This window comes from Antechinus flavipes, chromosome 4, assembly GCF_016432865.1.
Source record: "Antechinus flavipes isolate AdamAnt ecotype Samford, QLD, Australia chromosome 4, AdamAnt_v2, whole genome shotgun sequence".
NCBI lineage: Eukaryota > Metazoa > Chordata > Mammalia > Dasyuromorphia > Dasyuridae > Antechinus > Antechinus flavipes.
In genome coordinates, this window is record NC_067401.1 from 32,509,513 (window position 1) to 32,521,964 (window position 12,452).

At 41.7% G+C, this 12,452-nt stretch overlaps 1 long non-coding RNA gene across 1 annotated transcript; it reads right to left on the reverse strand.

Moving 5' to 3' along the window:
* Positions 1-3,134: 3,134 nt before the first annotated feature.
* Positions 3,135-11,082, reverse strand: LOC127561985 (uncharacterized). Its single transcript, XR_007953586.1, has 3 exons — positions 11,015-11,082; positions 5,395-5,564; positions 3,135-4,273 (listed from the first exon to the last, which is right to left on the reverse strand). It is a non-coding gene; the product is annotated as an uncharacterized LOC127561985 (long non-coding RNA).
* Positions 11,083-12,452: the final 1,370 nt, after the last annotated feature.

A 12,452-nucleotide genomic window follows, 5' to 3' on the forward strand; every position in this document is an offset into this window, starting at 1 on the left:
GAGCAATAGCAATGTTCTTGATAAACAGGAGAAAACGGAGACGCGGAAGCGAAGGCGCTGGAGAGGGAGGTGGAAGAGCAGAGGTCATCCTTGGATTTTGCTAAGTGCTTTGGCGACAGGGTCAAGAGGAGATCAAGGATGAGCAATATTATGGAAATGAAACAGTGATAATTTACAGGCTAAAACTGTTTTAGATTTCAGAGAAGTTGGCACCAATGCCAGGATCTCACTGCAGGATTTTAGGTAAAGGCTGAGTCATCATTATAAATAGAGCAGTCCTTTGAATGTCATTGGAAAGGACACATACCCATAACTACCAACTTGGACTCGGCTGTATTAATTAAATTGGAGCTGTATTAATTAAAAGTTTATTTACAATATACGAACTGAGAGAGCAATCCCTGGATGAGGAATGAACACACACACACACACACACACACACACACACACACACACAGCAGCGGGAGGGGTCAGAGACCCATCCTTCCATTAATAGAAGTGAGAGTAGGAATGAAGGCAGTGTGCACCGGAGATGTTTGGACAATATGGAGGAAGAGGAAGGGAGGGATCAAGGATAACCACATCTAACAAAATCAAATGAGATGCAGAGATAAAGTCCAATCAAGGAAAAAAGCCAAGGAGTATGGAGGGCATTAACTCACCCCGGGACAGATTGTGGAACCTCATTTTTGAGAAATTCTCTCTCTGGTCAGGGCATTCCTTTCCCTTTGGGAGTGGAAGTTATTCCCTTTTTGAGGATGGAAGATTGGATGTGACACAGACTCAGACATTCAATGGGAAGCTATGGGAGAAGGGGAAAGTGGGACACTGATTCTTCCCTCTTGTGGGAGAAAAATAGGGATAAAGGGAAGGAAGTGTTTATGGCCCCCAGATACTAAAAATTCCCCCTTTCTCAGAGAAATTCTTCCAGGACAGACTTAAATAGGACAGTAAGCAGGGAAGTATGTTTTACGTAAAGGTTCTTGTCCCCAAATAGATCTTGCACAGTCCCTGAAATCCAAATATGAAGAAATATATTTGGATTAACAAGAAGATGACCCTGTGATGGTTAATGATAGGAGAAGGGGAGGGGCAGTTAATCATTTAGCGAGACTAGAAAAGCAAGTTAATTAAACTTACCCCCCTTTGCATTACAACCAAGGCATAGGAATTTTGATGTATGTGTAACACTGGTCCCCTGAAAATTCAAAATACTGATTCTGGATCTGCTTGCTAATTTATACAGTTTTAAATAACTAGTTTTGAAAAAAAATAGCCTGAGCCCCCACAAGGACAACACCCTCTTTTTTTATAGACCACAGAAGAGCCATAAAACCAACAGCAAAAACATTTAACCAAAATATCAAAGTTCAGAGGACAAGCACCTCTGGTGTGAGAGTTTGTCCAATCCTTTTCAGAGCCACTTTTGACCTTTGGTGACCACCTGATTCACCTGGCTCCAAGAAGCTGTATCACCCACTGCAGGCAGAGTAAAAGTTACTCATCAGGGAGGCTGTACCAGGTGAGAGTAACTGACAGACCTCAAACCCATTGGTGACATGTGGCAATGTGTACCCCAAGCACGAGAAGGCTTCCTTTGATGGAATGGACAGATGAGAACAATTTGTTCTGACCACAGTAAACGTGGCTGACGTGGGATCTGTGGGACACTTCGAGCTTGGTCAGAATATCCACTTTATCCTCGTTCATCGGTAGCGGTCTTGACCCTGGTCCTGTCACTAGACTTTGATCATTCTGGAAGAGAGGAAAGCTTCTGACAACACAACTGTCCCTCATTTAAATCCAATTCAGGCTCAAATCAAGCTATCAGCCTTTTGTTCCTCTTCAAAAATGAAGGACAAACAACAAAATAACTAGAGAGAATCAGTGGCACAATTACTCTCTGCCCCATACTCAAATGGATGCAACTTCTTATAGGTTCCAGGACTGACCTAATTCAATCCAATTCAATCCAAAATGCATCTGTGCAAAATAAATAGCAGGTATTCAAAGACAAAACAAGTGTTTGCTCTCAGAGTTTATATTTATTGCAGGAATACAGTCCCTATATTGATAAACAAAGTCAGGGAGAGCATAAGGAGGAAGACAATGTCGATATCGGGAAAGGTTTAGGAGGTGGACTGGGCTCTGAACAAACCAGATCATTCTAAGGAGATGGAGATGGGGAAAGAGTCCATTCCAAGCAAGGGATAGAAGATGAAATACCAGATTCAGAGAGAAGCAATTAGGCAGAGTTGTTTGGAACACAGAGTTCATGAGATAAGTAGAAAGATAGTCTGGAGACCTATTCTAGAGATAATAGCGAGCCACCTTAGAACAGGGAATTAACCCATTGGGTACTGTGCTTTAAGAAGATTGTTTTGGCAGCTGTGTGAAAGTTAAATTAGAGAGGAGAGAGAATGGAAGGAGGAAGATTACTTAGAAGGTTATTGCCCTAATAATAAGAGAAATGCACATTAAAATAACCCTCAGGTTTCACTTCAGACCCTGTGAATTGGCAGAAATGACCAAAAATAGCAACAGTCCATGTTGGGGAGGTTTGGAAGGAGAGGCACACTAATACATTGTTAAGGGAGCTATGAGATGGTGCAAGCACTTTGAAAGGCAATTTGGAAACATGCAAAGCGATAAAAATATCCATGTCTATTGGACCAGAGTTTCTATTACAGGGCTTATACCCCAAGGAAGACCAATAAAAAAGTACGTCTCCTGTCATATACATGAAAATATTTAGAGCAGATTTTTTTTTGCAATATCTAATAATTGAAAACATTATAGATATACATAAATTGGGGAATAGCTAAATAAATTATGGTTCATGCATGTAATGGAATATTACTATGCTGTAAGAAATGATGTGTGTGATGGAGAAACATGGACAAATCTATATAAACTGATGCAGAGTGAAGCAAGCAGAGACCAAAAAAAAAAAAAAAACCCAATATACACAATAACTATAACAATGTAAATGAAAAGAACAATGACGCATCAAAAAATCAAAAGTTAACAAAATTGCAAAGGTCAAGCAAGACTCAATTAAAGAAATACAAGAGGATTGTAAAGGTGAAAGATCCATAGGTGCTGTGCATTGCAATTTTTCAAAATATTTTTCAGTGTATTGATCTATGGTGATTAATTTTTCCCTCTAAAATACTTTTTGTCTTATGGACCACTTTTAGGGAAGAGGAGGGAGAGGAATACTTGGGATAATCATGATGATATAAGAGAGAGGATATCAATAATTTTTTGTCTTTGAAAATCATTTTTATTTTATTTATATTTAATTTTTTTCAACAAAATTAAACAATAAAGTGCCAAAAATTAAGCTCCCTTGATTATTTATATATTGTTTGTGAATCCTGGTTATGAGAAATAGCAAATAATTCCACTTTCATTCCTTCTACACTAATGTATTCTCTTTTTAAAGTTTTGAATTCCAAATTCTATCCTTCCCTCTCTCCCCTTCCCACTCCCTGAAATGGTAAACAATCAGGTATAAGTTATATGTGTGCAATTATGTAAACCTTTCCATGTTAGTCATTTTGTACAAGAAGACCCAATTAAAATTTTTTAAATGAAAGTAAAAACCGTATGCTTCAATCTATATTCAAATAGTATCATAGAATGCTTCATCATTAATCCTTTGGAATCGTCTTGGATCATTGTGTTACTGAGAATAGCTAAGTCATTCACAGTTCTTCATCAAACAATATTATCATTATGGTCTACAACATTTTCCCAGTTCTGTTCATTTCACAACACTTATTTCAGGTTATTGCAACAGTCCAGGTGACAGGTAATGAGAGACTGAGTGAGAATGTTAACTGTGTGAGTGGAATGAAAGGAGTGGATGTGACAGATATTGTGGAGCTATATAGAAACAACAGGTTGTTACAGCTAATTGGGTGTGGGAGGTGAGAGAAAAGAAAGAGACAAAGGCAACTGTGGGATTGCTAATCTGAGTGACTGGAAATTTAATGATTCCCTCAACAGAAATAGAAAAGTTAAGAAGAGAAGTAGATTTGGGGGAACGGGAAAATTCTGTTTTGGATATAATCATGACTAACATTTTTATATGGCCCTTTAAGTTTGCAAAGTACTTTTTATTATCTCATTTTGTTTCTATTACTAGCTCCATTTTATAAATGAAGAAGCCGAGGCAGAGAGAGGTTACTCAACTAAGAAGTGTTGGCTGCTAGGTTTGAACTCAGATCTTCTTGATTCCAAATGAGGGGCTGAAGCAGAGTGGTTGCTGTGAATAGAGAAAATGGGACATATATGAGACTTGTAGAGAAGGTATTGATCATGGAGAGTTTCATGGGAAAAGACAAGAGATGTACCTTTGAGCTTGGACCCAGGCTCCCAGACAGGGAATGGATAAGTGTCTATTGAACACTTCTTCCTAGTTCAGAGCTGGGGTCCTTTGGTGAGGGAACTCAGCCTATATTATGGAGACTATCATTTCCTAGATTTCTGTAGATCTTGGGATCAAAGGCAGTTGAGCAGCCATTTGGGAATGAAATCAAAGGTCTAGTCCACTTGGCTTCCCCAGTAGAAGGATCCTATATGCTTCTGGCCATCATCTGGTGGTCCTGAGGTGGAAACTTGGGTGTTTCTCTACCTTTCTTCTTTACTATTCAAGCTGGTGCTCACATTTTTTATTGGAATAAGCGTGGGAGAGTGGGGCTCCTATTGCCCCTTTCATGCAGTCATCCTTGCCAAAAGTTCAAGTCCTCTGATTTCAAATCCCATATTGTTTCTAAGGCCACGGAGTTAGTGAATGGTACAACTTGGGACTCGACTACCTTCTGCAATCTCTGTGATTCTGTAATTTCAATTAATAGTCACTGATTCACAGAGGAAACTCAGAGATCCATTCATTTTACAGAGGTCAAAACTGAGATCCAGAGGTTAAAAAAAAAAAAAAAAGATTGGCAATGGATCACAATGGGATCCCTAGGTCCTCTAGACTTTCTGACTCCCGAGCCAGTAATCCTTCTATCATATCACCATACTATCTCTCCAGATATATGGATTTGTGCAGGCAGCTTAACTCCTCTGAGCTCCTCTTGAGGTTGGGGACCACTTTTCCTTAAGCTTCTTATTCCCCTCTTCTTTATACCCCAGGGCCTTCAATCCAGCAAGCATTAAATGCCTAATGTGTACTAGACCCTGCAAAGATTTTTTAACAAAGCAAACTTCAGTACCTTCCTTAGGAAATTTGGGAGAGGGTCATCTAGGTGGCAAAGTGGCTAGAGCACCAGCCTGGAGTCAAGAGGACCCGAGTTCCAATCTTCTCTCAGGTACTAGCTGTGTGACCCTAAGCAAGTCACTTAACCCTGACTGCCCCAGAAGAAGAAAGTGGGAACTTACCCTCAAAGGAGCGGGATAGGGAGACCAGAGAGAGCTGTGAGGAAGCAGGCAGGAGAGACCAGGAAGCCGAGCTTAGACCCTCGGTAGCCTATAGCTCAGAACCAACAGGTTGCAGAGTATAGAGCAGGCTGTTGTCACAGGCAATGGTAATGTGGTGGTGATGATCAGCCCTGAGAAAGGAGTGAGGAGAGGAGTTGCTGTGTGACTGGCTCCAGGCCCCCAGATGATACACCTGAGAGTGAAGGATGGGGGTCTGCAAAATCCGGGGACAGGCTGCTTAGAAAAGAGTGGTTCATGTTGGAGGGTGAGTCCCTCTTGTGTCAGCTCTGCTCAAGGCCTCACTCCAGTGCTAAGCACCCTGTCTCCCTTTGTGCTCAAAGGGCACAGGATTCGGTCTCCCCGTGGGCGCAACGGGCACCAGATTTGGTCTCAGGAGCAATGGGCACCAGATTCGGTCTCCCCTTGTGTGTAATGGGCACCAGATTTGGTCTCCCCTTGGGGGCAAGGTGCACCACACACATATATATATATTTTTTTAAATGAATGAAGAAAAGAATGAGAAGAAGTAGAGCTAAGCGATGACTCCCATGCAGGTAAAGAAGACATTTGAGAGAGGGAGTTTTCTTCCTAGCATCCCCCAAATCCCATCACTAAAGGATGCTCTATTGCTCTTGGGAGAAGCTCTGGAGAAATCCAGCTTGTGGCTCTGACTTGGCTTGGGCTTCCTGTCAGAAGGGCTGATTCTCCAGCCACATTTGGTTTCATTTTGGATGTGAGTAAGGGAACCTTTAGGAATAGAGCACTTTCTCCACTGACCCCAGGTTCCCCTTTCACCTTTTGGGTTCTCCCCGACAGGCTGCAGTGGTTCCAAGGCACCAGGAGGCTGCTGTTTTACAGAGACACACCCTATCCTGCCCTTTGGAAGGGAAAGCCTTCGGATGAAGGGAAATAAGCATCATGCTTGAGCTGTATGCTCAAGGGTGTGTGTGTGTGTGTGTGTGTGTGTGTGTGTGTGTGTGTGTGTGTAGTGCTAAGGAGCCTCAAACCTCCTCTGATCAGAAGCCATCTATGCCGCTATGATGGAGGCTGAGAGAGACATTCCAGGCCTTCCCCTGAGGAAGCAGAGGAAGTGAACCACCTTCCCCCAAATTTTGGAACAGACAAGTCCTTCCCAGAGGGCAAAGGGAAACAGGAAACAGTCCTGGATTTCACAGATGCTCCACAGTGGAAATCCCCAGCTCCCTAGAAAAGTTAAATGCCTTGAGAAAAATGAGTAGAGAGGGAAAAAAAATCAGAATCACAAAGAAAAGAAGAGAGAGGGAAGGAAAGAAGAGCTACTGAGAGTGAGAGAGACAGAGACAGAGACAGAGAGACAGAGACAGAGAGAGACAGAAAGACAGAGACAGAGACAGAAAAGGAGGGAGAGAGGGAAGAGAGATAGACAGAGACAGAGACAGACACAGACACAGAGAAACAGAAACACAGAGATAAAGACAGAGTGAAAGAGAGAACAGAGAAGAGAGGGAAGAGAGAGACAAAAAGAAAGAGAACAGAGAGAGAAAGGGAGGGAAGAAGAGCGAGAGAGAGAGAGAGAGAGCAAGAGTGAAAGAAAGATAGAGAGACAGACAGAGAAGGAAGGAGAGAGGGAGGAGAGACAGTCAGACAGAGATAGAAACAGAGAAAGAGACAGAGAGAAGGGGAGAGAAAGAGAAAACGAGAGAAAGAGAATAGAGAGACAGGCAGAGAAAGAGAAGGAAGGAGGGAGAGACAGATAGAGGGGGAGGCCTTGAGAACACAGCACCCAGTCCCAGGAGTGATGACTAAGAGGCTCAGTGCGTTGGGACAAAATGTTTGCTGTGAGGCCAGCTTCCGAAGCCAGCTCATCACTCAGGGCCTCCAGCACTGACCCTTTTGCCTGGGCCCCCCAGGGCCCCCTCCCCAGCAGACACATGGGGCAAGGGAAGAAGATGATCCCTGCTTCCCTCCCTAGACAGGCAGTGATGCAGGACTCTTTCTGTCCTCTCTCAGCTCCTCCTTTGGGCAGATCTGGGAATGACCCAGAGTTTTGCAGTAATCATCTGCCCAGGTCATCTGAGGATCCTACAGGAAGGCCTCTTGAGCTGATGAGACTTTGCTCAGTGACCCAGAGATCCCCTGGCTCTTGCGTGCAGTTATCTTGATAGGATCCCCTGCGTGACACCTTGTCCTTATAATAATGTAAAGCAACAATTAGGCACCCACAGCATGCAGAGACACACATTTAGGGGGCAGGTAGGTGCAGGATTTGGAACCTAGAGGGTTTGGGCTCTTCTTCTCAGGGAGTTTTGGGCAAATCACTAAATTTCCCTGAGAAATTGTTTCCTCCTCTATAAAATGAAAGCATCAGACTAGATCAGGGGGTCCCCACCCCATGGCATGCTTACTCCCAGAAAGTACAAGAAGCTTATCAGAGGGGCCAGTGAGAGAGACAGAGACTACTGTCTTATCCAATTGAAATATAACAAAAAAATTTAATGTTAACCATTTATAACAATTTATCTTGGCAAACCAGAATACTTGGGCAGATAAGGGCAGATAGGTGGCCCAGGGATTATTAATGATAACCGTAACTAGGGGCAGCTAGATGGTGAAGTGGGTAGAGCATTCCCTGGAGTCAGGAGGACCTGAGTTAAAAACCAGCCTCAGACACATGAATAACTGTGTAATCTTAGACAAGTCACTTAACCCCAATTGCCTTGCCAAAAAAAAAAACTATACACAAAAAAATTAATAATCCTGGAACGTATTATCCTCCTTTTATGAGAAAACTGAAGCAGATAAAGGGCAATTGGCCTGCCTAAGTTCACACAGATAATTGAATGATAGGATAAAATATGGGATTTTAAATCAGGAAGATCTAAATCCAAATTCTGCTTCAAATACTTCCTTGCTATGTGACCCTGGACAAGGCATTTACTATCCTTCTCCAAAGCGACAGAGGCTAACTCCTGAAGGTCTGACCCCCCAAAATGAGTTTCCCTCTTTGGCGCATTTGCACCCACCTTGGAAAATCCGAATAAGACTTAAGTGGGGCTCGATACTATAATTCCCCAAATGTGGGCAACAGGGTCCTCAATTCCTAAATTGGCCCTCAATGTTAAATATGGAAATTGGGAATTGGAGAAGCTTTGTTTCACCTACTAGAGAAAATGGATAAAAATGCAGAGGTCCCACAGGAGCCCCTGATCAAATACAGAAATGTAGGACATTCATTCTGAAGTTCATTCATTCTCAGAAGATAAAGACCCTTTAGGGGACTACTAAACAAATATTCCCCACTAGCTCCTCTTGGATCTGTACCATCTGTGCAGCTTACAGAAATATAGAAACTGCATGCAAATATCCTGATTCCCCAAGGTATGACAAGTCCTTCCACTACGGAACAGTGGAGGATGCTCTTCTCCAAGAGCGTTATCCCCTTAGGGAACCAACATCCTATTTTTACACTTAGGAATTCTCAATCTCTTGGAAACTCTATGTAGCATCTACTCTGTGGGCCACTCTGTAGAGCAAGATTACTACCTTGGGTTCAAAGAGAGTCCGTACTCCTAAAACTATACTTTGCAAACCACCCAAGAGCTTATCATTAATAGTCAATAGACACAATTAGGTTAAATGACAAGTATTTAGTTATGTGATGCAGTAAGAAAAGTAAGTAGAAAACATTTCTCCCATAAACGTGGGGTACATATATATAGCACCCATGGGGAAAGTTGACATAACAGATAAATAATAGGATAAAATATGGAATTTTAAATCAGGAAGATCTAAATCCAAATTCTGTAGATGGGAACATGTGGTCAGGATGACCCTAATGAAGTCCTTATATCACTCCCTCTTGAGCACAGTGTCTGCTGAGTAAGTTCAGGGATCTGCTCTTCCCCTCAATTAAAGGGGAAGCTAGATTCTCAACTGCCAGAGCTCATTCTCTTTTGAATTTATAATCAGCTCTCTTCTCTCCTGCCTAGGGTCTTGTTCCTTGAAACTAATCCCTGCCTGGAAAATTGCATCTCTCTGTCTTAATAGAAATTGCATGTCTCTGCTTCTCAATTGTGCCTCTAGCTCCACCTGAGACACTCTCCAGCTGCTGGATAGGCTGAATGTTTTGTTGAGCTGGCCGATGTCAATGGGAGTAGGGAATCACTTGACTTTCATCTTCCACCAAAGTGTTCCCTTCCTGGAATGAATATTGAGCTTTCCTACCTAATTCCATTATCTAATTCCATCAGCGAGTGCTTCAGACTTCATAAAGAAGCAACAGAGTATTGCCATGTATTAACACATTAATCGCTCATTATCTCTTTTATTTTCAGTAATTACACTTGTCTATATATTTAGTTTAATAAGATTATCTGTGATTACACTCTGGGACAAAAGAAATCATTTGGCTGGGTACCAAACAAGGGAAAACTCCTAATATCTAGAACAAGGGAAATCTAGACCTCAGTGTTATTCACAAGTTAGTCTCCGTGATGGGAAATCCATCCTCAGGATCCTTGGTCTGTTACCTGTGCTCAGAAAAGCAAACAGAAAAGCCCCAAAAGGGCAGCCAAGAATGGAGGCATGGGAATTCCCCTTTTGGTCTCACTCAAGTCACTGGTTGTATATTTCTGAAAGGAACCATTTTCTGCTTCAAAAAGAACGGAAATCTCCTCCCCTTCCATTGCTACATTCCAATCTGAAGGTCCCAGAGGAAGAAAAAAGTGAAAAGAGGAAAAAAAATTTGATTCATTTCACAGCTTGGACCAATCAGAATACTTTCCTGCATCTTCTTAGCAAGAGGCTATTGCGCTTCCGGCTGGAGAAGGAAATGGCAAACTACTCCAATACCTTTGTCACGAAAGCCCCCAAAGGGGTCAGAAAGAGTTGGAAATGACTAAAAATGATTAAGCAACAACAACAACAAAAACCATCCTTCTATTGCTATGGGAGTTGCCCTTCTAATAAAGGTTTCATCAAATTCGGGGAAGCCCCTCACTACCTCCATTATAACACCTTCACTGCTAGAGAATCAGTTCCTTGAAGGCAAAACCCTGATTCTGGTGCTAGGCAGGAATATCTCAGTTCTACAAACCCGAAGCACTTCAGGGATCATTGAATTGTCTTTTTTTAGGCTCTCCCACTAATTATCTGTGATCCCAAGCAAGTCATTCCCTTATTTCTAAATCTCAGCTTTCTCCTCTGTATAGAGTCTTAGAAATAATTATAATAGTAATAATTATTTGGTACTTTTAGGTTAACAAAGTGCTCTAAAATTAATATTTTACTTGATCTCCATGACAACCCTAAGAGATAAATGTTTTTATAATCCCCGTTTTACAGATTTAGAAACTGAGGCAAACAGGGTTAAGTGATTTTTGCAGGGTCACACAACTACAAAGTGTCTAAGGCAGAATATGAACTTGAATCTTCTTAACTCCAGACCCAGCACTGTATATATTGTCTTGATGATCTCTGAAATCTATTCAATCTCTGAATCCAATTGTTGTTGACAGTTGTTGAGTGATGGAGTGTTTGGAGACTTCCTGGTCCTAGGGTTGGCAAGAGAGAAATTGTTCTTAAGAGAGTGAACCTGACTTACCTGAGGTGTTAAAAGTTGCCAGGATAGGCTGCTGTAAGGGGCTCCCTTCCTGTGGCTGTCTTCCACCCTGCATGGGGAAGAGAGGTAGGGTGAGTTGATAAACAGCAAATTTGCAAAGTCCAGTCTTCTTATGAGCTTGAGAAGAGGGCTATAGAACACAGAAAGCGTTTTATTTATTGGTGGTGGACCCATGCTCAAATCCTAGCTCTGATGAGGCTCTAGTGCAAAAGCATTTGAGTCAGCAAGACCAGAATTCCGATCCCATCTCTGATATTTAATGTTTTGTGGTGCTAAATGAGTCACAATGTCTCTGAGACTCAGTTTCCTCATCTATAAAAACGGGAGAAGAAAATGCCTATGGTACCTACGTGAGCCATAGTGGATAAAGAGCTATTCTCCAGCTCGATTTTACAGATGAGGAAACTGAGGCAAACAGTGACTTGCCCAGGATCACACAGCTAGTGAGTATATGAGGTCACATTTGAACTCTAGTCTCCCTGACCCTAGACTTGGTGCTTTATCCACAGAGTCCCCTTGTTGTTGCTGAGTTGTTTCAGTTGTGTGCTACTCTTTATGATACTTTTTGAGATTTTTTTGACAAAGATATTGGAAGAGTTGGCCGTTTCCTTCTCCAGCTTATTTTACAAATGAGGAAACTGAGGCAAACAGGGTAAAGTTAGGCAGGGTCACACAGCTTGTAAATGCTTGAGGCTGGATTTAACTAAAGTCTTCTTGATTCCAATCCCAGTGCTGTAGCCATTGCCTCACCTAGTCACTAAGTCTAGTGTCTAGACTTAGTCACTAAGTCAATGAGTCACTTAGTTGTACCAAAGTCAGGAAGACTGGTTCAAGTTTCACTTCTGACATATATAACCATGGAAGCCCAAACACGGCTCTCACTCTTACAGGAAAGCTTTGTGGTATAATCAAGCATTGGATTTAGAGTAAGAAGGATGACAATTCAAATCTAGACTAAGATTCTTACTATAAGACACTACATAAGTCACCTAACCTGTGACTGAGTGAGTCAGTTTCCTCATCCATACAAAAAGGAAAATAATACCAATTACTTCCCAAAGTCACTAGGAACATAAAATGAGATATCTGTAAAGTTCTTTGCAAATCCTAAATGTTATGTACATGCTTAATCCCTCAATGTCCCCTAAGCAATCCTCAAAAATGATAAACTACAGGAGCAGAGGAGTTTTTAACCTGAATTCCATGAACTAGTTTTTAAAAATATTTCAGTACCTGATGGCAAGAGGACCTGAGTTCAAATGGATAGTTACCTGCTGTGTGACTGAACAAATCACTTAATTCTGATTGCCTCAAAAAAATTAGATAGCTATATTTCAGTATAATTGGTTTCCTTTGTAAGTCTCTGCATTTTATTTTATGCATTTTTAAAAATATAGCTCTCAGATGGTGTCCATAGGCT